We start from the raw sequence: 24,079 nt of genomic DNA, 5'->3' as shown, positions 1-24,079 counted from the left end.
CGTTGCTTAACTTTGGTCAAAAACACGTTTGTTGTATGGGAGCCCCATTTAAATCTTTGTTTTATTCTGTTTTTAGTATTTGTTGTTATAGCGGCAACAGAAATACATCATCTGTGAAAATTTCAACTGTCTAGCTATCACGGTTCGTGAGATACAGCCTGGTGACAGACAGACGGACGGACGGACGGACAGCGAAGTCTTAGTAATAGGGTCCCGTTTTACCCTTTGGGTACGGAACCCTAAAAATCAAGCAAGAATTATTTGACTAATTTTTTTTCTATTAAATGAAAGTCTTGAAAAATAAAAAAAATATCGAATTAAGAAATACTCAAGAAAATAAAAAAATAATTGAATACTTTAAGGCATTTTTTAAATTTTACACTTAGAGCATTTCTTAGTCCTCTTAATAAAAATCAAGAATATAAAAAAATAAAGAAAAGATTTAGAAGAAGAAAGCGTGGTGACCTCATTGAAACATTCAAGATCATACATGACTATTATGACTTACCTGAACTAAAGGACCTGTTTGTTATGAGCAAGAATCATCGTCTAAGAGGCCACAGCTCAAAGATTATTCGAGTTCCCAGCACAAGCAATCCTAGGAAGCACTTTCTATCAAACCGCGTCGTACGCGAGTGGAATAAATTGCCAGAAACAGTGATATGTGCTCCTTCAGTGAATAGTTTCAAAAACAGACTTGACAAACACTTAAACAAAAAAAAATGAACACTAATCGTTAAAAAAACAAGTGCAGTGATATACACGCATCAGCTTTCAGCTGCTAGTGTATTAAACAATATAATATAATAATATAATATAATATAATATAATATTATAACAACAATGAAATGATAACAAAACTTCGTTTAAATGAATTAAATAAATCACAAATAATACAAGCCATACAAGAATATCAAATTAATAAGAACATTGAAAGTCATAAGCTGTAATGTCGTATAAGGAAATCAAGGAAGCGGCCCTGGATAGAGTCAAATGGAGAGAGCTACACCGACAAGAGTCTAACTCACGAAAAAATGTTAAATTTACGACGAACAACATTGAAACAATAGAAAAACCTATTCCTCAAGAACATAAAAAAATATTTAGCAATATTTAATGGCTGCAAATATTATGACCACCAAAAAATACTTGGGTACCCTAAATAAAAAAATCATGCTTACCAAAAAAAAATTACTGAACACCAAAAAATAAGGCCTAAAAATAAAAAAGTACCACCGTTTTAATTACGACTGCCCCTCAAATTGTATTCAAATACCAAATATATTGAATGACCACCAAAAATCATGAATGATCACCAAATCTTGAAGACCACATTAATTGGATATTTTCACCTAAATAAATCACTATGATTACCAAAAAATGTATACATATTACCAAATAAAGTAAACTGATGCCAAAATTAATAGCCCCTCCCGCTCAACCCCCCGTACCCCGCACCGCATACCTACCTAACTTAACCTACTTTTCTAGTAGCATTTCGTTATGCTACTAGAAAAGTAAGTTAAACTGCTATCAGTTAAACTGCTATCAGTTAAGCGGGTTAGGTTAGATTAGCACTGCGACCCTTACAGAAACGAAATGGTACTATAAAAGTAGGTTAGGTTAGGTTTGAATTGCGAGGGGTGCTAGGTCGAGTAACCTCCACGAGGGTCAGGGCTCTGCCAATTCCTTTGAATTCTCGTGAATCCGCAGGAATGGGTAGGGTCCTGGCTGGTGTACCCTGGGGGCAACGGTAAGGGATCTCTCACGGGGGATCACTTACCGGTGCTGCTAATAACTCGACACGGGGGGGAGGGAAAACGGCCTTTTACAGGCTGAGAAAGTGTTGCTCTGGGCTCCTCTGACTAAGCAGAGGACACTTCAGATGCGAAGTGAAGAGGGAATGGTGGGTTTGCCTGTAGTATCCTGCTGATCTCCGAGGCTATACCGGATAGGGCCACCCATACCGGGCAGGCTTGGGGGGAAGGACGTACAGGAAGCGAACCAGCACACGGGGTATTACACCACTCCCCGTCAGCCCGGGTTTCGACACTATCCCAAAGATCTCCATCTATATGGTGTCATGGAGTACGGGAAGTGTACTGAACCGGAGGGCGTTGGTGCGTGTGATGAGGAGGGGCGGCGGGCCCTACTACTCCTAGTGCTAGGCGTAGCGGGGCAGACTCAGGTCACCGTCGGTCAGCCTGTTACTCCTTTAGGAGCCAGGGGGCTTGCCTTTACCGGCCGGCCCAAGTGGAGAAAACCACAATAAAAAACCACAACCCCCGGTATTGTGGTACATGATATCGGGGTGCTCCGGAGCTCCGGAGTGGCTGGGGTGTTCATCAGCTACTAATGCGCCAACCTGCAGTACCGCCCGACCCTGCAGCGTATAAGGGGCACTTTGGTTATTGGGGTTCTCTGACCACTGTGCAGCTTTAGTCACCCTACTCGTGGGATTAATATATGGAAGATACAATTAAAAACAAAACAAACGGCCCTTCACAGGACCAAATCACAACTGGTGATGGACTAGGGACACTGATAAGTCCAATAGATTTGAACGATGGTGTGGCGGTGGAAGTGGGCGTTCTGATGGAGGGCACCGGAGTCCACGATACAACTGGCGACGTTTCGGTCGGCGACGGGTGTGAATCACGGAACGCCGACGGAAGGAGAAGGGGAACGCGGACTGGGCTGAGGAGCCAGACTCCGGTCCCAAAGGCGCGGGTGATACTCAGTCAGATTGACCAGGATGCCGATGACAAATCAGCTGAATCGGACGACTCGCTGTACGATGTGCGGTCGCGGTCCCGATCACCGACGTTGGGCCGCCTCTGGAACTCGAGTAGCAAGCGCCGAAAGCTCGAAGACGGCAGGTCAGGCAGTGAGAGCGAAGAGACAGAGATGCAGAACGGCGCTACGTCGCCGTCGGGTGCGAGGCCGGCGAAGAAGGCGGACTTTATGAGCAAGGCGGCAGCACAGGCAAAGCTCAATGCCGAGCTGCGCGAGACATCAAGATTGAATGCCGAAGAGGAGGTCAGTAAAATGACAATCCGGTCGCGGCCGTTAAATCCATCAAATGAGACGGAGCTTTCGTCTGCTCTCGTGCAACAATCGTCTGACGCTGTTGCAATAATAAAGGCCGTAGCAAAGACTTCCCGCAACCTAAAAGGAACCTACCAAAGGAAACTCAAGGAGGCAGGGGACTCCATCGTAGATGCCATAGAGATTCTGGCGGCGCGCTTACTGTCCTCAGACGAGGTAAAACGCCTTCAAAAGTGTAACGAGCGACAGCAAGCTGAGATAGCCGAGCTGCGAGCGGAGTTAGCCCAAATTAAGACGGATCTGCAGCAGCGTGAGTCGGAGAGAGTACCCTCTCCGATGCAGACGCAGCCGATTGTTCTTACGCAGGAGCCAGTGGAGCCATCATCTGACCGGGCAACCATAGTCGCCATGATGAATGCCCGCTTTGATGCGCTGGAAGTGGAAGGGAGGTTACTTCCCGCCAGAAACCTGCGTCCCCAACTGGCGGCCGACAAAAAGAAGGCGGAAGAGAAAATGGCACCCGTTTCGGTGCCTACTGCCGGTAAAAAGAAAAAAAAGACGCCGGTAGTGGCGCCTGGCAATAAAAAGGCATCCCCTGCACCTCCCTCTCCAGCACAAGAGGGCTCCAAAAGCGGGAAGCCAAAACAGAAGAAAGGCTTGCAACCCGCCGCCGATGCTGGCCCATCGGCTTCGAGAGAGCCCCAACTACTAGCCCCTGCAACCGCTGCCTCGGACCAGCAGTGGACTAAGGTGGTCAGCAAGAGGGCTAAAAAGAAGGCCGCTGCGAAGTCGAACCCGCAGCCCCAGGCGAAGGCAAAGACTCGCCCTAAATCTGGTGCACGTAATCTCCGCTCACCACGGTCAGCAGCAGTGGTGCTAACGCTGCAACCAGAGGCGGAGAAAAGTGGAGTGACGTATGCCAAGGTGCTGGCCGAGGCTAAGACCAAAGTGAATCTCGCGGAACTCGGCATCTCGGCCTTGCAATTCCGACGAGCAGCCACTGGTGCACGGGTCCTGGAGTTGCCAGGAGTGACCAGCAGCGAGAAGGCAGACAAGCTGGCACAGGAGCTGGCGGAGAAGTTGGGGGAAGGAGTCCGGGTCACCAGGCCGACAAAGTGTGCAGAGCTGCGCCTATCAAACCTGGACGACTCTGTAACCCCAGAGGAGGTAGTTGCCGCTGTTGCTCGAGCTGGCGAATGTGCTACGGATCAGGTTAAAACCGGGGAGATTCGTCTGGACTACAGTGGTCTTGGCACAGTGTGGGTGCGCTGCCCGGTCACGGCGGCAAAAAAGGTGGCCGATGGCGGTCGTTTCCTGGTGGGGTGGTCCTCCGCACAGGTCAAACTGCTGGAGCCGAGAGTAATGCGCTGCTTCCGTTGCCTGGAGTGCGGGCATGTGAAAGCACAGTGTCAGGCGCAGGTGGACCGTGGCGGACTGTGCTACCGCTGCGGGAAGCCTGACCATAAGGCGGCGCAGTGCTCGGCGGCGCCCCACTGTGCCGTGTGCGACACGGCGGGCATGCCGGCAAGTCACGTCCTTGGCTCCAAGGCATGCACTACATCACGTCCGAGAAAGGGGAAGAAAGCTGGTGATGGCCCCCGGGTCTCCTCGCAGCTTTCTCAAGTGGCTACAAAAACACCTGTGGCCCGTAATGAGGCGGCAGAGGGAATGGCTCTCGATTAATAATGGCCATCCGATTTCTACAGGGGAATATAAACCATAGCGCCAGAGCCCAGGACCTGCTGACGCAAAGCCTGGCGGAATGGCAAATCGGAGTTGGGATTATTGCTGAGCCTTATTCCGTCCCACCTAGAGACAATTGGGCCGGAGATTTGGACGGTCTAGCGGCTATAATCGTCAATCCGTCCGCTGGTTCTCCGCCGCTACAAAGAGTAGAAAGGGGCCACGGTTACGTCGCGGCCTGGATTGGCGACACAATGTTGGTTGGGGTGTATTTCTCGCCGAACCGGACTTTGGCCGACTTTGAACCGTTCCTGGTCGAGATCGGGACACTGATCGGCAGAAGCCGTCCCGGTATGGTGCTCGTGGCCGGAGACCTCAACGCTAAGTCCAGGACGTGGGGATCTCCAGCAACGACCGCCCGTGGTGCGGAGCTGGAGGAGTGGGCGGTGTCAACTGGGCTCGTTGTTCTGAACCGAGGGTCGGTAAACACGTGCGTGCGGCAACAGGGTGGCTCAATCGTTGACGTCGCGTTCGCAAACGCTGCCCTGGCGCGCCGTGTTCGAGATTGGGAGGTGCTGGAGGATGTGGAGACTTTATCGGACCACCGATACATTCGGTTCGAGGTCTCCACTCTTCCGGCGGACCCGAACGGCCAGAATCGGCCCTTGCGAGGGGATGGCCCGCGTTGGGCGCTCAAGTGCCTGGACCGGGATGTATTTATAGAGGCAGCTGTGGTAAAAGCTTGGGTGTCAGTCCCTGAAGGCCCTGTTGATGTCGATGCGGAGGCGGAGAGAATGGGGAGTATTATGGTCGAGGTGTGTGACGCGGCCATGCCACGGGTCGGCCCGATCCCCCCAAGGCGTGGGGTGTACTGGTGGTCCGCGGAACTTGCGCAGCTGCGCCAGTCGTGCGTTGCTGCAAGACGCCATTATACTCACTGCAGAAGGCGGCGGATTCGAGACGTGCCAGAGGAGGAGCGTCTATATGCTGTATACTCGGCGGCCGTCAAGCTACTGCAGAGAGCGATCGGCAGGGCGAAGGATTTAGCCGAGGAGGAGATGCTGGAGACTCTAAATAACGATCCGTGGGGGAGGCCGTATAAAATGGTGAGGCGCAAGCTTCGCCCCTGGGCACCCCCGCTAACGCAAACTCTCCAGCCACAGCTCCTCGAGCAGGTGGTCGGTGCCCTGTTCCCGACAAGGGACGAACACATACCTCCGCCAATGACACCTCCCAGGGTAGCAGATGTGGGTGAGGCGCCGGAAGTAACGGAGGGTGAACTGGGGGCAGCGGTGCTCCGGCTCCGAGCCAAAAACACTGCCCCCGGCCCCGACGGAGTCCCCGGCCGGGCCTGGGTTCTGGCGTTGGGCCCACTCGAGCCGCGCTTGAGAGCGCTTTTCAGCGGCTGTTTGGCGCAGGGGCGGTTCCCTCGTGTGTGGAAGTCGGGAAAACTTGTCCTTCTGCGGAAAGAGGGGCGACCGCCGGACTCGCCCTCGGCTTACAGGCCGATAGTGTTGCTGGACGAGGCCAGTAAACTGTTGGAGCGCGTGGTGGCTGCTCGTCTCGTGCGGCACCTCGAGGGGCTGGGACCGAACCTCAGTGTTCATCAGTTCGGTTTCCGTCGGGGCAGGTCCACGATCGACGCAATTGCGAGGGTGAAGGCTCTAGCGGATGAAGCAGTGTCCAGGGGTGAGGTGGTTTTGGCGGTGTCTCTAGACATCGCCAACGCATTCAACTCCCTGCCCTGGGCTTGTATCAAGGCGGCACTGAAGCGCCATGCCGTGCCTGAGTACCTGCGGAAGACGGTGGAGGATTACCTCACCGATAGAACCGTTAGGTACCCTGCGCGCGGTGCTTGGGAGGAGAAGGGGCTGTCGTGCGGCGTTCCACAGGGGTCTGTCCTAGGACCACTCCTGTGGAACATCGGGTATGACTGGGTGCTGAGGGGGGCCAACTTGCCGGAGGTGAGCGTGACCTGTTACGCCGACGATACACTGGTAACGGCTCGCGGCAACAACTTCAGGGAGGCGTCAATTCGGGCCACAGCGGGAGTAGCGTCGGTCGTGACTCGGATCAGGAGGCTGGGGCTGGAGGTGGCCCTTAACAAATCAGAGGCCTTGTGTTTCCATGGGCCTCGGAAGGCCCCTCCGGCGGGTTCCAGCTTAATGGTGGGGGGAACGTCCATTGGTGTCAAGTCGACAATGCGGTACCTAGGCATAGTCCTTGACAGCCGTTGGACGTTCAAGAAACATTTTGAGGGCCTTGCTCCCAAACTAATTGGAGCGGCGTCGGCACTCAGCCGGCTTCTACCCAACGTCGGTGGGCTGAATGTGGGCTGCAGGAAACTGTACGCGGGTGTTGTGCGGTCGATGGCCCTATATGGGGCGCCCATTTGGGCATTCACCCTGACCGCCGAAAATCAAGCCCAGTTGCGGAGGCCGCAGCGGGTTATGGCGGTCAGGATGGTGAGGGCATACCGCTCCGTATCCCACGAGGCAGCGTGCGTGTTGGCGGGGACTCCGCCCTGGGACCTCGACGCAGCAGCGCTCGCTGATGTTTATTGGCGTGTCTCTGAGGCGCGGGCCAGGGAGGTTCAACCACCTCTGGAGGAGGTAAGACACTGGAGACTTGATTCCCGTCGAGTGCTCCTCCAGAAGTGGAAAGAGAGATTGGAGGCGCCAAGTGCCGGCCACTGGACCGTCGAAGCCATCCGACCCGTTCTGGAGCGATGGATCAGAAGAAAGGGAGGGTTCCTCTCCTTCCACCTTACTCAGGTCCTCTCGGGGCATGGTTGCTTCGGGAGATACCTGTGTAGGAGGGCGGGACGGGAACCAACTATGCAATGCCACGACTGCGGCAATGCCGAAGACACGGCGCTACACACGCTGGCCATTTGCCCAGCGTGGGCTGATGAGAGGGCCGCACTCGTGGCCGTAGTGGGGAGAGACTTGTCCTTGCCAGCGGTGGTAAAAGCCATGCTTGGTGGGGAGAGTCGATGGAAGGCGGTGGCCTCCTTCTGCGAGGACGTGATGGTGCAGAAGGAGGCAGCGGAGCGTAGCAGAGAGGAAGATCCGGCCTCTCAGCCAATGCGCCGCAAGCGCGTGGGGCGGCGGCGGTTGGCATACGACCGCCGGTTACCCCCATAAGGGCACTTGTGGGCGGCAGGCTCGGGGACGTCTGTCGCCCACACAAAGGTCCCTGCGTGGGCGGGCGCGATATGTAATCAACGCGCCCACTGAGGTGAAGGGGTGATTTCCCCTAGAGTCGGGTCCGAGTCCGGACGGCCGCTGGCGAGGTTGCGGAAGAGTACTTCGGCGTTCCTGGGACCTCGCCATATAGCAGCGAGGCGGCAACAGAGGGGTTTTAGTGGGTAAACCTGGGGTCTCATTAGCCCACAACAGGGAGTCCCACATAACCATCCCGGCCCGTCCCCGCGTCGGGTGGTATGCGTAAAGCATTTCCCCTCTTAAAAAAAAAAAAATGGTTTGAATTGCGACTCTTACAGAAACGAAATGCTACTATAAAAGTGGGTTAGATTAGGTTAGAACTGCGATCCTCACAGAACCGAAATGCTACTAGAAAAGTGGGTTAGGTTAGGTTTCAACTGCGACCCAAACAGAAACGAAATGCTACTAGAAAAGTGGGTTAGGTTAGGTTTGAACTGCGACCCATACAGAAACGAAATGCTATCAGAAAAGTGGGTTACGTTAGGTTTGAATTGCGACCCTTACAGAAATAAAAATGGGTTAGGTTAGGTTTGAACTAGGGCTCGCGGTCGAGTCCGTGTTTCGTTTACACGTTTCGAATACCCGTGTCCGAATAACACGTACATGGTTTTCTGGCCCGTTCCGCACGTGTAATTAAGATCCGTATCCACGGATAAACGGGTATTCGAAGAAACGGATCTTATTTACCCGTGGCTCCGGACACGTCCTTGACGAGTAGCGAAGGAACGAACCGGCGCGGCGTACTTAAGAGTCAGATTAGTAGACAAAAGATTCATGATGAGTTTCCGTCATATTTAACCTTATTCCGTGGTTCATAGAGTCGAAATTCAATAAACGGTTTACAGAACCCTTTTTGACCAGGTAGTTTTTGCTTGCAATGTTGCAAATACGAGTAGAAAATTAGAAATGCAATAGGTATACCTATGCTAGTTATCAAAATAGTATTTTATATGACTTCAAATACTAATACTTTATGGTTTATTAATATAACTTGATAGCAATAAATTTAAAGTGCTTAAAAAAATAAAAGCAATAAAGAGTATAAAGACTTTACGTTAAAATCTGGCCATGCATGATCTGGTAGGTGGTGGTAGGTAAGTATACAATATTCTTACCAATTGCATATTTTTAAACAGTTCTTATATTTTTAATAATTTGTATTCTGTATATTGTATGTGTGAGTTTTTACGAATATATTCTGTCAATAAGAAATGTATATTTTTAATCTAATTATTTTTTAAGTTACGTAAGCCAGACATCTTAGTATTATTATAGTAAACTACGTAAAAATTAATAAATACAGTGTAACCTCTATATAACGACACTGAAGGGACTGCGGATTTTTCGACGTTAAGTATAGAGAGTGGTTGTTAAATGGAGTGGAATAAAAAGGTTATCTTACTATTCTAAATATTCTAATGTATCTGTTTATAATATACTTAGGACACATTTTGCACAAGAAGAACATTCATTTCATACAAATAACAACGCCTATTAATTTATAACGTGTAACATCTTGTCAAAAGTCTAGTGCCCGAGGTAAACATGTGCAAGTTGATCATACAAAAACAAAAGACAAATTTTCTTAGAATCTCCGGTACGTCAGTCGAAGTAAACACGTGCTAGATAATAAAACAACAAAACAGCAAACAAAAAAACGTACACAGCTGCAGTTTATATCAATTTCGACAACTTAGAAAGTATTTCTTAATTATGTATTATGCCGTATTGTTGTCGTTAAATAGAGTGAGCGTGACGCTATATAGAGTCTATTACTGTATAGAAAACAAGGTAAACCAACCAAAGTCAAGCAATTTCGACATTTTAAGGAGTTTGTCGTTAAATCGAGTGACGTTATAAAGAGTTTACACTGTAATCATGTGTATCTGCCAATAAGTAATGTATTAACAACTTTTAATATAATTTAGTATGAATTTATGAAAAGTAAGACTTTTCTTAAATTCATTATCTTATTATCATATAAAATGAACTTTAAGACTGTACTAATAAATATTATTTACAATTTTAGCAACAAAACAACAAAACGATTTTAAATTAAAGTAAGTTGGAAAGACTGTATTTTACGAATTGGCCGACTAAGTGGCGAACTGGAGTCATACCTACTTACCTAAACACAATATCTTAAAAGTCATATTTATTTCGTGTTCATTTGCTTCGATACATTTGCTTCTTTAATTTTAGCCGCTCGCTGCATTTGTTACAATTTCATATATGTGTAGACAGGTTCTCCTTATTACACCGACATAAAGCTTATAATTAGCTATGGCAGTTCTGATAATGGTTTGGGACATTACTTGTTTTCAGCGATATCAGACAAAAGGGTATTGGAAAACAACACGTTCTAAAGTTCTAATGAATGAAACACCACCGGCCGGCATTTATTACCTGAGCACTAGTGTGAAAGTGACCCCAGTCAACATGAATGATTACCAATTTTGAGATCTATCTTAATGTATTTAGCAATATAATTGCAAGGTAACAAAGGTAGCATAGGTTTTTAAGGTTCTCGCGTGAAATCCTGCGTTTCAAATGCCGCTGTACTTTTTTGCTTCGTTGGTAGATTAGTTAACAGTTAGGTAATTGATAAAAATAACAAATAACCACAAAGTAGTAGTAGGTAGTATTTGTCTGCATATCTATTCTTCGCGAAACTATATAACTTACACCATTATATATAAAATGTGTTTCTTTGATTGAAATGTAATATGTGACGTTATCTATGAAAAGGGACCTTATTGTCGATGGCGCTTACGTCATTATTTACGAAGCTCCAATATAATTACAATGCCACGCGACGCTGTGCGGCGTAAGCGCCATCGACAATAAGGTCCCTTTTCACAGATAATGCCCCATATGTAATGAAATTACCTTAAAAGCAATAATAGTAAAAAAAAATGGCCAAGTGCGAGTCCGACTCGCACACGAAGGGTTCCGTACCATTATCTATAAAAACGGTCACCCATCCAAGTACTTAAGTCCCAGAGCCCCACTTAAGTCTTTATTTTATTCTGTTTTTAGTATTTGTTGTTATAGCGGCAACGGAAATACATCATCTGTGAAAATTTCAGCTGTCTAGCTATCACAGATCACGAGATACAGCCTGGTGACAGACGGACGGACGGACAGACGGACGGACAGCGGAGTCTTAGTAATAGGGTCCCGTTTTACCCTTTGGGTACGGAACCCTAATTAAGGTTCTAAACTAGGGACGAGTAAGTTCAAACTTAAAAATAGTAGACTATATAGAATAGGGACACCTACTTCCATTCATATACAGAGTCATTTTTGGACCGTTAGCCATATTGTGCGAGGTGATTAGGTAGGTCATACTGAACAACTTTTTCTATGGGACCAACCCCGAAATCCCAAAAAAAATTTGGCCTTCCCATAGAAAACGTCGACATCCACTTGACCAAAATGTATGAAACGGCCAAAAAAAATTTTGTGATTTCGGAGTTGGTCCCATACAAAAAGTTGTTCAGTATGGCCTACCTAATCACCTCGCACAATATGGCATACGGTCCAAAAATGACCCTGTATTGTATAGTTAGTTAAATATGTTATATTAACACATGTGTTAAAACTGTTATAAATAATTAAAAAAAAAATTCGTACGCTAAACGAGTTTATCTGAAGTCAACATTCAATACTAGACCTTGCATACCCAGAGCTAGAGCATTGATTAGCTCAAACTGTTTCGGATCCGTTCGGGCCGGTCTTAAGTACCCGTGTAAACGGAGATACGTACGTGAGAAACGTTTCTTGGGAACGGTTCTTGGATACGTATCCGGATCACGGCGGTTCCGTGTAAACCGTGTTCTTAGCACCGCCGGTCTTAAGAACACGGGTATTCGTTTCGGCGTGTAACACGGATACCGGGAGCCCTAAGTTTGAACTGCGACCCTTACAGATAAGTAATGCTACTGGAAAAGTGGGTTAGGTTAGGTTTGAACTGCGACCCTTACAGAAAAGAAATGCTACTGGAAAAGTGGGTTAGGTTAGGTTAGAACTGCGACTGTTACAGAAATAAAATGCTACTAGAAAAAGGTGACGAAGTGGATTAATTAATTTTATGGTATTTTATTAAATATTTGCACATTTTTTATAAAAATGTGGTTACAATTTTGGTGGTCATTTACTATTTTTGGGTTTACAATGATTATTTTGGAGTAATTTCCTTTAATAGGATAGCATGATTTAAAAATTTGGTTACTATTTTACATTAAAATGGAGTTCTAATTTTGGTGGTCATTTACTATTTTTGGGTTTACAATGATTATTCTTGGTGACGGAAGTAGTGTCATAGGGTGCAAATTTTGGTATCGGATGAATTCACTTGGCACAGATGTAATATAATATATGTAAAGCTTAGCTAATACAGCCCGGTAGCCAAACGCCACCCCCTGGCAGGTAGGCAGGGGGGGGCAGTCAAACTTACACGCCGGCGTGCTTCAGAATAAAAATCATATCGGCTTCTATATACGTAACACCTCGACTGTGGTATCATTTTCTGATAAATCGGGTATGAGGAATTCATTGTTGAGACATTGAATGTATAGTTTAATAGAAAAAAAGGAAAATATTGTGAACATATCAAAACCGGTTTGCTATTTTTTTTATTCAACTGTCACTATCTTTGAAAATCCTAAATTTTGTGCAAAACAAAAAATAGTATCTTATAGGACACTTATCTAGCTTTAAAAAAATATATACTTTATTATATATAGTTATTATAATTCTTTCTAAAAAATCAGGCATGGTACGCGGCGGTGCCTAGGAACTTTTCCAATCGTCTAATGTCACATAATTGTACAAGTATTAAGTTGGTTTTTAATGGAAAATATATAGAAATACATACTTAACTTACTTATTGACAGTCGCTTATGGTCTGATGCATCAATTCAATGGAACCTCAATAGCACGTATCTCTTGAGATGCCTCGTTAAACGAAGTTTCTGGTGTTTCCCAAGGGAATCGAATTAAGGAGAAAAATAGAGAGGTAATTATAGAAACACATAAAATACAGTCTTATTATCTTTTTCCAGTTACAGAGGTTTTTTAGTAAATAACTTCAAGTTATAGTTATAGTAAGTAATATATCTTTTACCATTCCTCCTTTACTATTTTGCATTTTATTTGAAACTAGACGGGCCCGCAGCTCCGCTCGCGTAAATGAAATAAAGAGTTTTCTTATGTTTATTTAAATACCGGCATGTAACAACCCTGCCAGGGTTTATAAATATGATAGGAATTTCTTATTTAATTGTAGCTGTTATTTGGATAACTTAATTCGCTAATTTCTCAAAAAATAATGTGATTTGATAAAAGGCAAGATTGTATTTTTTCATCTACGTAATAGGTATTTATTTATAGGTATATATTAAGCCTAGTTGCAAAAACGTTCATTAGATTAATTTCCGCCTTAAGAATAATATGGACGACCACCGCCCATAAATCTCCTTTTCATACAAACGTAGTCCCCATTTCCCTTTCATGGATATTAATTAACATTACTTACTAAGGCTACGGTGACGCAACGACCCAAAGTGAGAACCTTCGACACCAGATCACGCCATGTTTCTCAGTCTAGCGATAGCTCTCGCCAGTCGGCATGGCGGAGGTTGAGCAGGTCTTGAGCAACTACGTCGTTTCAGCGGTACTTACCTAGGACGTCCGTCGATCGGCTGTCTCCCATTTCGTTGTCCCAAGTACGCTCTCGGCACGATCCTCTCCCATTCTCTCAGTGTCCGAGCCGCTGTGGTCACTCAATATTTCGCCACTATATCGGAACACATTTGATTGATATGGCAACAAAGTTATATTACGATATTTGGCTGACTGCTGACTGTACATTTGCTTATTTTCATCTGGTCGCTCAAAAATATCTGAACATGCACTTTATCTACTTACGTTATAACTTGCTATCAACGTGCTATCAACTTTGTATTTTTGGCCCATCTCGGCAGCCCGTTCTCCGGACGAATGACAATGTTTGCCGAAGCTATGAAAGTCATTCTGAATAATATAACTCAAAAAGAAATTTATAACAACAAAATACAAATTATTAATAATAATATATGATAATATTAATTTGATTGATAAGTCATAAATGGCATAAGTCACTCATATGGGCATAGACTAAGATTGAGGTTGAGGTTGACAGCACTTTTTATTTTACTTCGTGTAAAAAAACTCCGAAATAACTGTATACCAACATGACAAACATAATTTAGATTACTTTAACTTACGGATAATTTGGTCTAGTATGTAGCACCGCCAAACGAAACCAACCGAGAGTTGCCGAGAAACGGCCGATCGTCGTAAAATGAAGATTGTTATGAAAATTTCTTTTCCTTATTGTAAATTAAATACGCATCGAAAGCGATAGTTTTTATGCTCTAGTTCTATTCTCATATTTAGATAATAGATTGGAACAGTTTTTTCTTATCATACGTGCGTCGTATTCGAGAAACGTGTCAAAAACTTTTTTAGAAATTTGTAAGGCGCTATCTCGCTTCTTCCCTCGTTTTTTATCCCGTTCTGGTTTTTCAATTTTATTGAAATTGTTCTGGGACCTATTTTATATTTTCAAAATACAAAATACTTTATAGTAGGTATTAATGTACGTAGGAGTTACAATCTCTACTGATGTTACAATTCTGGCAACTCTCTCATTCTTTTAACATGGATCTGTTGAATCTGTTTAGTAACGTCGCACATGAGCACATGACCACAAGCGTAGTAAGTGGTAAAAAAAAACCGGGTAAGTGCGAGTCGGACTCGCGCACGAAGGGTTCCGTACCATAATGAAAAAAAAAACGGAAAACAATGCAAAAAAAAAACGGTCACCCATCCAAGTACTGACCACGCCTGACGTTGCTTAACTTTGGTCAAAAATCACGTTTGTTGTATGGGAGCCCCATTTAAATCTTTATTTTATTCTGTTTTTAGTATTTGTTGTTATAGCGGCAACAGAAATACATCATCTGTGAAAATTTCAACTATCACGGTTCGTGAGATACGGCCTGGTGACAGACAGACGGACGGACGGACAGCGAAGTCTTAGTAATAGGGTCCCGTTTTACCTTTTGGGTACGGAACCCTAAAAACGTGGAATCTTGTGTGTTGCGATGGTTTCAAGTTTCAAGGCACGAGAGGAGAACAAACTTTTCTGCCCTGGTGAAACACAAACGAGACGTTTTCATCACACCAACGAGAGGCATTGTAAAACATTAGAAATCTAAATTAATGCTTTAAAAATTGGCCGTTAAAAACCATCATCCATCCATCCTACCGGTTATATGAGCAAACAATAACTTTGTTTGTACTTTAGATAGGGGACTGGATGACACGCTGTTTTCAAAGAATAAAGTTTAGAGTGTCTTTTCAACTCCGAAATTCCGAGTAATATTTTTAATTCAGACTAGGTATTTACTATTGAGAGTACCTTTCTTCGCGAAGTATTTGTATTTTGAAAATACCTATTTCGTATTTTGTATTTTAAATACAAATTCAAAAACTATTTTGTATTTCGCATTTGAAATAGTATATCAAGGAAGTATTTGTATTTTGTATTTAAATACTTTCTATAATGTGTTTTTCGCATCTCTGGTTATTATCGTTTATTTATAACACTAAAACATGGCGCAAATCGGTTTCTCGTTAAATCGATCGATAGAAATTCGCTTACGTTCTTCCAAACGTTCTCACAGTTCGTTTTAAAATCGTTAAAACTTAAATCACCGCTCAGATTCTCTGTCCATAATTTTTTGAGATAATGTTCGTTTTGTTTGAAAATAAAAATGAAATTACAATTGTTTCGTATAGTTTTAAATCGGCCATCGTATAACACTGTGTGAGATATATACAATTTATATTTTGTCTCTCTCACAAAATAATCCTTCATTTTCTCCTGTTTTTCAAGAATACAATCGTCGAATATGATCAGACTTTTGTCTTCACATTCATCAACGGGAATTATTTCATCAAAGAGTGTTCATAAAACTCAGCCATCGGTAGATCATCGTTAAATATTTCTTGTAAAGCTTGATAAATCGGTTGTTCGAGAGATTTAGTAAATATTAGTAAATACATAAAGTTTTTCATACTGAATCCATCTTTTGATTGTTATCGACGGTCCAATGATCTAGCATCTCAATGGTGAGGGAAAAACATGTGTTGAGTCCTTAATAGTATCGTTGACAAAAGGAGTGATTTGATATTTGTTACTCATTTATACCTGATATAAATGGTTCTTTTAAAAATCAAAGTTAAAAAATCAAGAGGACAAATAAGGACTGAGTTACCATTAAATAGTCATCGTTGTAGCCTTGGTTTATTCGGTATTGTTTATAAGCCATATAAATGTATATAACCTCTTTCGTCCGAACCAGCGCAAAGAACAGACGTGCTCAACTAGTTTTCGTAAATTCTGTATAAATCCTGTGTTAGTTGGATCGAATTTTCGCCCCTATTTGTGTATGCGCTATTAGCATTCTCGCGTGCATCATAAAATAATAAATTCGTGAAGCTAAAATGTAAGTGACGCGGTCAGTATCAGCTAGCGGCCCCGCACTCCACCTGGGGGAAGCGAGACTATCGCCATAATTTGCCTCTCACTTCCACAGCGACGACCCGACACTCGCCGACTACTCCCGAAAACATACTTGTGCTACGCAGTGCTACGTGCTACGAATTGAGTCTACGGTGTAGCCGATCAACAACGTTTGTTTTAATTACCTAAACAATTAATTATTATAGTGTAATTGGACCTCGCAGTTATAATTAACGCATTCACTGCCAGGGGGTGTGGCCTAGGAACAAACTTGTATGATGGTGAACGCACATGTGCGTTGGGGGCAGTTAATGTGTTAAAAACAGAAAAAAAAGACTTCTACCAAAACCTCAGACGCAGACATTGCGAGCAGCATGGATGAGCTAAACAACCGGGTTACTGTTCGTGCAAAACGAAAATGATTGCAGCTCTCGAGGAGTGTGGAAATAGCAGAGATGCGCGACGAGATGAATCAGCTGTTTGCTGACGCAGCTAAGAGACAGGAAGCTCAAATAAATAAACTATTTCCTATACTTGAAGGTATAAAAGAATCGAACGCCAAGATTGAGACTTTCATAGAGTTCCTCACTCAAGAGAATAATGAAATGAAGTTGAAAATGGAGACGCTTGAGGGCGAGTTGAGAAATAAAGATAATCAAATGGTAATATTGGAGGAGAGATTAGAAGACAACCTGAGAATGAACACTAACAAAATGATTGAGATAAAAAACGTTCCTCTCGAAAATAAAGCCTCCCAAGAAACTTTAATTGGCATGGTATATGCTTTATCCAGTAACTTGAACGTTCAATTACCAGACTCTGGCATTTGCGACATCTTTAGTGTGAAAGGACAAACAGATAAATGGTCGATAATTGTAGAACTTAAGTCGACAATTATGAAGGACAAGATACTAAAAGCTGCCAAAACCTTTAGTGGAAACGGAAGACTTCAGGCTCTTCACCTTGACCTTAAAATAAATCGGGATACACCTATTTATATTTCCGAGCGACTAACACCAAAAGCTTCGAGACTTTATTTCTTGGCAAGAGACCTTAGAAGATCAAAAGATTATAAGTATTGCTGGACTTCGTTTGGCCGAGTTTATGTGCGTAAAACCGACACTTCGCCAATAATATGCATCATTAACGAAACTCAAGTGCAAAGTCTTTTTAATTCGTGACTATGTCTTACCGTTATCAGCTGTGCCTATTTTATGTCGATTATTTCTGATTCAAATCAAAACGTTGTAACTGAATCCTTGCATGTATGTCGGCGTTATTGATATTAGCGCCATCTTTAATTGATTTATTTTATTGTTTTTCTGCGCCATCTAGTGGCGGTCGGTGAAACGAATGGTAGATGATTTACTTTGACAAGCGGCTTAACTGATTACTGGTGTTTGCGCGCCATCTGTTGGCGACTTTATTAACCATTCCGTGAATCAGGTGGCCGTTGGCAGACCGGTTGGCTTGTTTTTGAACGGAGGCGAACTTCACTTTCGCTCGAGCCGCCGGCCTGTCTACGCGTCCTAAGGGTGAGCTGTATCACACCTGAATCACTTTGTTTATTGTTCTGATTATGTGTTTATGTGTTCGATTAAATAAGTGTATGGTTTCCTTATAAATAAATAAACCGTATTAGTAAATTGTTGTGAAATTAATTCGGCTACAACATGGAGGGCCAGGGCGAGCCGGACGATGACGGCTCGCTTTCCCCTATAATATTTACTTCTTAATCCGACATCGGAAGTGGAAAAAGATTGCTTTACGCGTCCGCGACTCCGCGAAACCCTGACATAAACAATAGTGACTTGCCAATTTCTACCGCAATAATCAACGAGCGCCTGATACTTTCAACGAGCAATAACAACGTCTTGACACCTGCTGAAACAATTCAAAATAACGTGCCGATTTCTTCCACGATAATGCAAAATAATGTGCAATTTCCTATCGGGTCAAATAATAATAACGTGACAAATCCAGGCGCTATAAATGAGAATATTCTGTCGTCTTTTGCCATGAATAATAACCATGAAACATTTTCGACCGTGATAAACAATAACGACGGGCAAACTTCTACAGCGACCAACGCTTCCAACAATGAATCCGGTCGAATATTATCATCGTTAGCGGATATATTAAATAGGTTAACAAACCAACAACAAGCAAATATGAATACAAGTAATCAACTGTTAGCTGGATTATTGTCAAAAGCTGTTGCTACATCACAACGCCCAAGGCTAAGCGATATTTATATCGCGCCTTTCAATCCGGATGGTGAAGTTCCAGTGAGAGACTGGTGCGAGCACGTAGATAGGGCTAAACAGCATTGGAATCTAACGGATTACGAGATCTGTACTAAAATTGCGGGCTTATTACAAGGTCGAGCGAAGACCCTCGGAGATACGTGGCTTGTAAAATCTCCACTTTGGAGTGACATGCGAAATGCTTTAGTGCAGACGTTTGAACCTGAAGCACGATACTCAAACGATATAGTGAAATTACGTAACTTCAAATTCGATGCGTCAAATCCATCAGAATCTATTACACGAGCGTGGACTATTTGGAAGAGAATTATGAGCGGTAATAGGGAAACAGATGCTGTTGAGGCAATTATAGGTTGTATTGATAATGAATACTTGCGATTACGACTGATATCTAGTAAATGCACAACCGTACCTGAATTAATCTCTGTTGTGTCTACTACAAAACCCCGCGAATCCAAGAGTGTTGAACCACCAGCAAAACGACCTAGGCTTCGCAGCAGTCGAGACGAATCGCTTCTGTCTTGTTTCAAATGTGGCAAGGTTGGTCACGTGCAATCAAATTGTCTCAGTAGTAAAGATACAGAACCTATTAAGCCTCTGTTAACCATTGATGACTCAAAAGTGACCACAAAACCGTTAGAAAGGCAACCATCAAAGTGTAATTATTGTGGGAAATTGGGTCACACCGAAACGGTCTGCTTCAAAAAACTCAAAGACGATGGTGACAAAATAGTTTAGGTTACATTCAAATCTAACGTATCCATTCCAATACAAATTAAAGTTAATAAGCGTCTTATACTATTTGAAAGCGGAGCAGATTGTTCCTTACAGAACCTCACAAAACACCATGCGAGCTTATAATTTGATCAGATCTGGTGAAATGGACCGGTTTATAGGTCAAGTGAAAGTGTTACTACGTCAATGGGAACTTCTTAAGTACTACTAGTGACACTAACACCGATTTGACTAACGTAAATGAATTTAGCAATTAAAAACGATCTTTGAAAGAATTAGGATTATTTACCCAAAATATTCAACTAAGATCCCAAGACAGTATTATCCCGATGATTATATTGCATATAAACTATTGAGTGACAAGAAATCAGATAGATAGATCAGATCGGCTGATGCCTCTTGTTTTATTTATCAAGAGTGAATCCGAAAAATAGCTTATATTATCCCAGACGATCTATATGAGTATATTTGATGTAATTTGGGTGTGCACAAGCGGTGTTCATTTTCGCAATTACATACTAATTTACACGAATTATGTCCTTATAAAATGTCAAACTTCTAAAAAGGGACTTCAAATATTGGAACAAGGGCTAGCTGGTTTTCATGAGGCTGCTTTCTGTGACAGTCCTAATATATGCTTATTTTTCAATAACAGTGTAAACTACCTATTTGGATAGCATCATTTCAAAACCTGGCTATTTTAGTTAAGACGGTTTGTCCCATCTTACTTAGAATGCATGAACCCTTTATGTAGTTTGACAAAAACGGTGCAAGGTGAAGGTGCCAAGGGATTGTTGAATCTGAGAGTGTAAGACTCGCTGTGACTAAACGACTGACTTGAGTCTCTGTGAATCGAATCGTTTCGTCATTCTCGTTACTCGAATATCGTCAATGAAGCACACAGGCTTCTTCAGTCGCGAGTTTATTAATTGTTGAGTATCGTAGAGCTGAGACGTAACCCTGACTTAGCCGCAATAACAGAGAAGTCAGAACACGGTAAAGAAGTGAACAAATACAGCTAATAAGAAGGAAGACGCTAGAAAAATTATGTGAGGTTGACTGGTTTGCCGCGATGTTCAATATGGTTGAGGAGCTTGTGGATTACTGTGTCGTCTGGAAAACAAGGATCTTCATGAGCAAAACACGTACAAATGTACCTAAATCAACGCCAATCCAAACAATTCGTTGTGGCATCTAATTATTCGCGCATACAAGAAATTCACGTCAATTACGAATATAACAACAGCGAGAGTAAGAATATTCAACAGTCAAGTAGAGCAAATGATAGCAGTTTCGAAATGGCAACACGTAATTAATAATTCCGAGTCTAATGATTGGATGGAAGGCCTTGATGCTCTTTGATTAGCCGTAAACTGCACTAAAAATAAGACTACTTTACTTCTTTAAAAACCCTAACTGATAGGCCATGTGCTGATTGTGTTGTACCTGCTTAACCCGTTGATCGCAAGTTACCGAATAAAGCAATTCAAGATCGTTGTTTTAAGGACAAACACAGATTTGGCAAAGGAAAACACGAAAATAGTAACGGCTGTCAGGAACCCATGTCGGCGATAAGTATAACAAAAGAATCTTACCTTAAAAAAAAAAAAAAAAAAAAAACAAAAAAAAAACTATAGTACTTCTGAAAATAACTCTTTTGAATTGAATTCAACGTTAAGTGGATGTTTAATCATTAATACCTTATTCAACGTTAAGTGAATGTGTAATCATTAACAACTTCTGTCAAGTGAATGTGTAATCATTGATAATTATTCAACATTAAGTTAATGTCTAATCATTAATAATGACAATAATTTGTGACTAAATAAAAGTTAATCGTTAATTCTAATGCATGGCAATAAGTATAATGTACAAATCACTATTTTATGTACGCTAAGTTAATGTACTTAAAATCACATGTAAACAAGTTGTTGCTTGTATTTCTCGAGTTGCTGTACCTAGCAAGACTTCTTTTTGATGAAACAGTTTATTCTAACATGTTCACTGGAATCTCAAGTAACTGTTTAACTGATACTGCGTTACCGTTATTAAGTTGTTACATAGTTGTCGAGGACAGGGGCCTCCATCTATGAGCTCGAATGCTTGAAGTTGTAGAGGACAGGGGCCTCCATCTTTAAGATTTGATGGTATTGCATAGTCGTTGAGGACAGGGGCCTCCTTCTATGAGATGTTTGATGATGCATAGTTGTCGAGGACAGGGGCCTCCTTCTATGAGATCACTTGTTGTTGCATAGTTGTTGAGGACAGGGGCCTCCTTCTATGAGATGTTTGATGATGCATAGTTGTCGAGGACAGGGGCCTCCTTCTATGAGATCTTTTGTTGTTGCATAGTCGTTGAGGACAGGGGCCTCCTTCTATGAGATGTTTGATGATGCATAGTTGTCGAGGACAGGGGCCTCCTTCTATGAGATCACTTGTTGTTGCATAGTTGTTGAGGACAGGGGCCTCCTTCTATGAACATTATAACTTGCAGTGTCGAATTGGCCGAGTGGCTGATAATTGGTTTTGTGAGATGGTTACTGTATAGCATGTCGAGCGCGACCTGCAGCAGGATGGTCGTGTCGGCGTTATTGATATTAGCGCCATCTTTAATTGATTTATTTTATTGTTTTTCTGCGCCATCTAGTGGCGGTCGGTGAAACGAATGGTAGATGATTTACTTTGACAAGCGGCTTAACTGATTACTGGTGTTTGCGCGCCATCTGTTGGCGACTTTATTAACCATTCCGTGAATCAGGTGGCCGTTGGCAGACCGGTTGGCTTGTTTTTGAACGGAGGCGAACTTCACTTTCGCTCGAGCCGCCGGCCTGTCTACGCGTCCTAAGGGTGAGCTGTATCACACCTGAATCACTTTGTTTATTGTTCTGATTATGTGTTTATGTGTTCGATTAAATAAGTGTATGGTTTCCTTATAAATAAATAAACCGTATTAGTAAATTGTTGTGAAATTAATTCGGCTACAACATGGAGGGCCAGGGCGAGCCGGACGATGACGGCTCGCTTTCCCCTATAATATTTACTTCTTAATCCGACATGTACGATTATACAACATTGCTGTTTACGTGTTTTTTGTGTACTCTGTGCTCGCTAAAAGTAGTAAGTACTCTTATCCGTTAAATATACTTTCTCATCAAAATGAATTGGTGACAACTTTCTATTCGATTGTTAAGTACCTAATTTCTAAAATTAATAGTTTAGAAAAATATATTAATTGCCGAAATGTGATACAAAAGCCTAAACCCTACCTGTTTATTAATACCATGTTACTAACCCCACCAATTTACGACTTTGCAAATAATATGGACATTTTAAGGTTTTTTAATGTTAGAGGTTGATATTTTAAACGAACTGGACGACTTGGACAATAATAGCAGCTTTTTCTGTAAGATCACGGATCTACCCACTTTAATGCCTAAAAAAAAACCTACATATTCAATTATAACTCAGAATATAAGAAGCATTTATAAAAACATGGATGACCTAGAAGTAAACTTAACCTTATCCCAACAGATTCCGGACGTTTTGGTACTCACGGAGTGTCGGTTTAATCACGACAAACCTCTTCCAATAAAATGTAATTACTCATACTACAAAACCGACAACGCAAAATGATGGGGTAGCAGTTTATATAAACAATTCTATACAACATCAGATAAAATAAGTTATGTTACCCGAGGCTTCTTGCATACAAATTACTATGTCATGTTTTACCATACTCTGTATTTACCGTTCTCCATCGATAACGAACACTACTAACTTCGTTACGTCTCTCGATATTTATTTAAAAAACAACCATTTGGGGAATAATGTCATTATTACCGGGGACATCAATATTAATATTATGATATAAAATAACTCGACTATAAATTACCTCAATATGTTAGCATTACACGGCTTGTTGACAACACGTAAACTAAACACTCGAATAAATAGTTGTCTGGATCACATAATCACAAATCTAAACCCCAATATATACTTTTCCAGAACAGCTATACTTGACACTACGGGCCCGATTCGGATTTTGAAATAGATATCTATTAGATAATTATCTTTTAGACATCACCAAGATACGATAACGATATGTTTAAGATCTAACCTGTCAAATTTGACATTTGCGCGATTCTGGAGATACTCTTGAACGATTTCCTCAGGATATGACTTAGAGATCCAATTCACATCTAATAGATATCTTACTATATCTAACGTAAAAGTGACATTGGTTGCCCGAATTGCGCTGCAAAAGAGAACTAGTTGATATCTAAACTATAACGTATCTAGAATGGATCTAGTACGTGTCGTCTCTTGTGAATATCTTGAAGTTCGAATACGGCAGTAGGTACTCGCGAGCGGCAGTACGATAACAGACCACCACATGACCTTGCTAAATATCTACTCTAAATCTAAAAACATGGCTAATAAAGCTCACAAAACTGTAACTGACTACCAACAAGCACTTAATTTATTTAAAAATAATGATCTCAACGAGTTATTAATAATAAACGACCCCAATGTTATGACAAACA

General features: G+C 42.7%; 1 long non-coding RNA gene across 1 annotated transcript in view; it reads right to left on the bottom strand.

Annotated features, from left to right (window-relative positions):
• The window catches only part of LOC134789404 (uncharacterized), an 81,567-nt gene that overhangs the window by 441 nt on the left and 57,047 nt on the right, over positions 1-24,079 (bottom strand). The window lies entirely within an intron of this gene.

Source organism: Cydia splendana, chromosome 3, assembly GCF_910591565.1.
Source record: "Cydia splendana chromosome 3, ilCydSple1.2, whole genome shotgun sequence".
Classification (NCBI taxonomy): Eukaryota; Metazoa; Arthropoda; class Insecta; order Lepidoptera; family Tortricidae; genus Cydia; species Cydia splendana.
The sequence above is the reverse complement of the archived record's forward strand: the minus strand, read 5'-3'. Positions and strand labels throughout refer to the sequence as shown.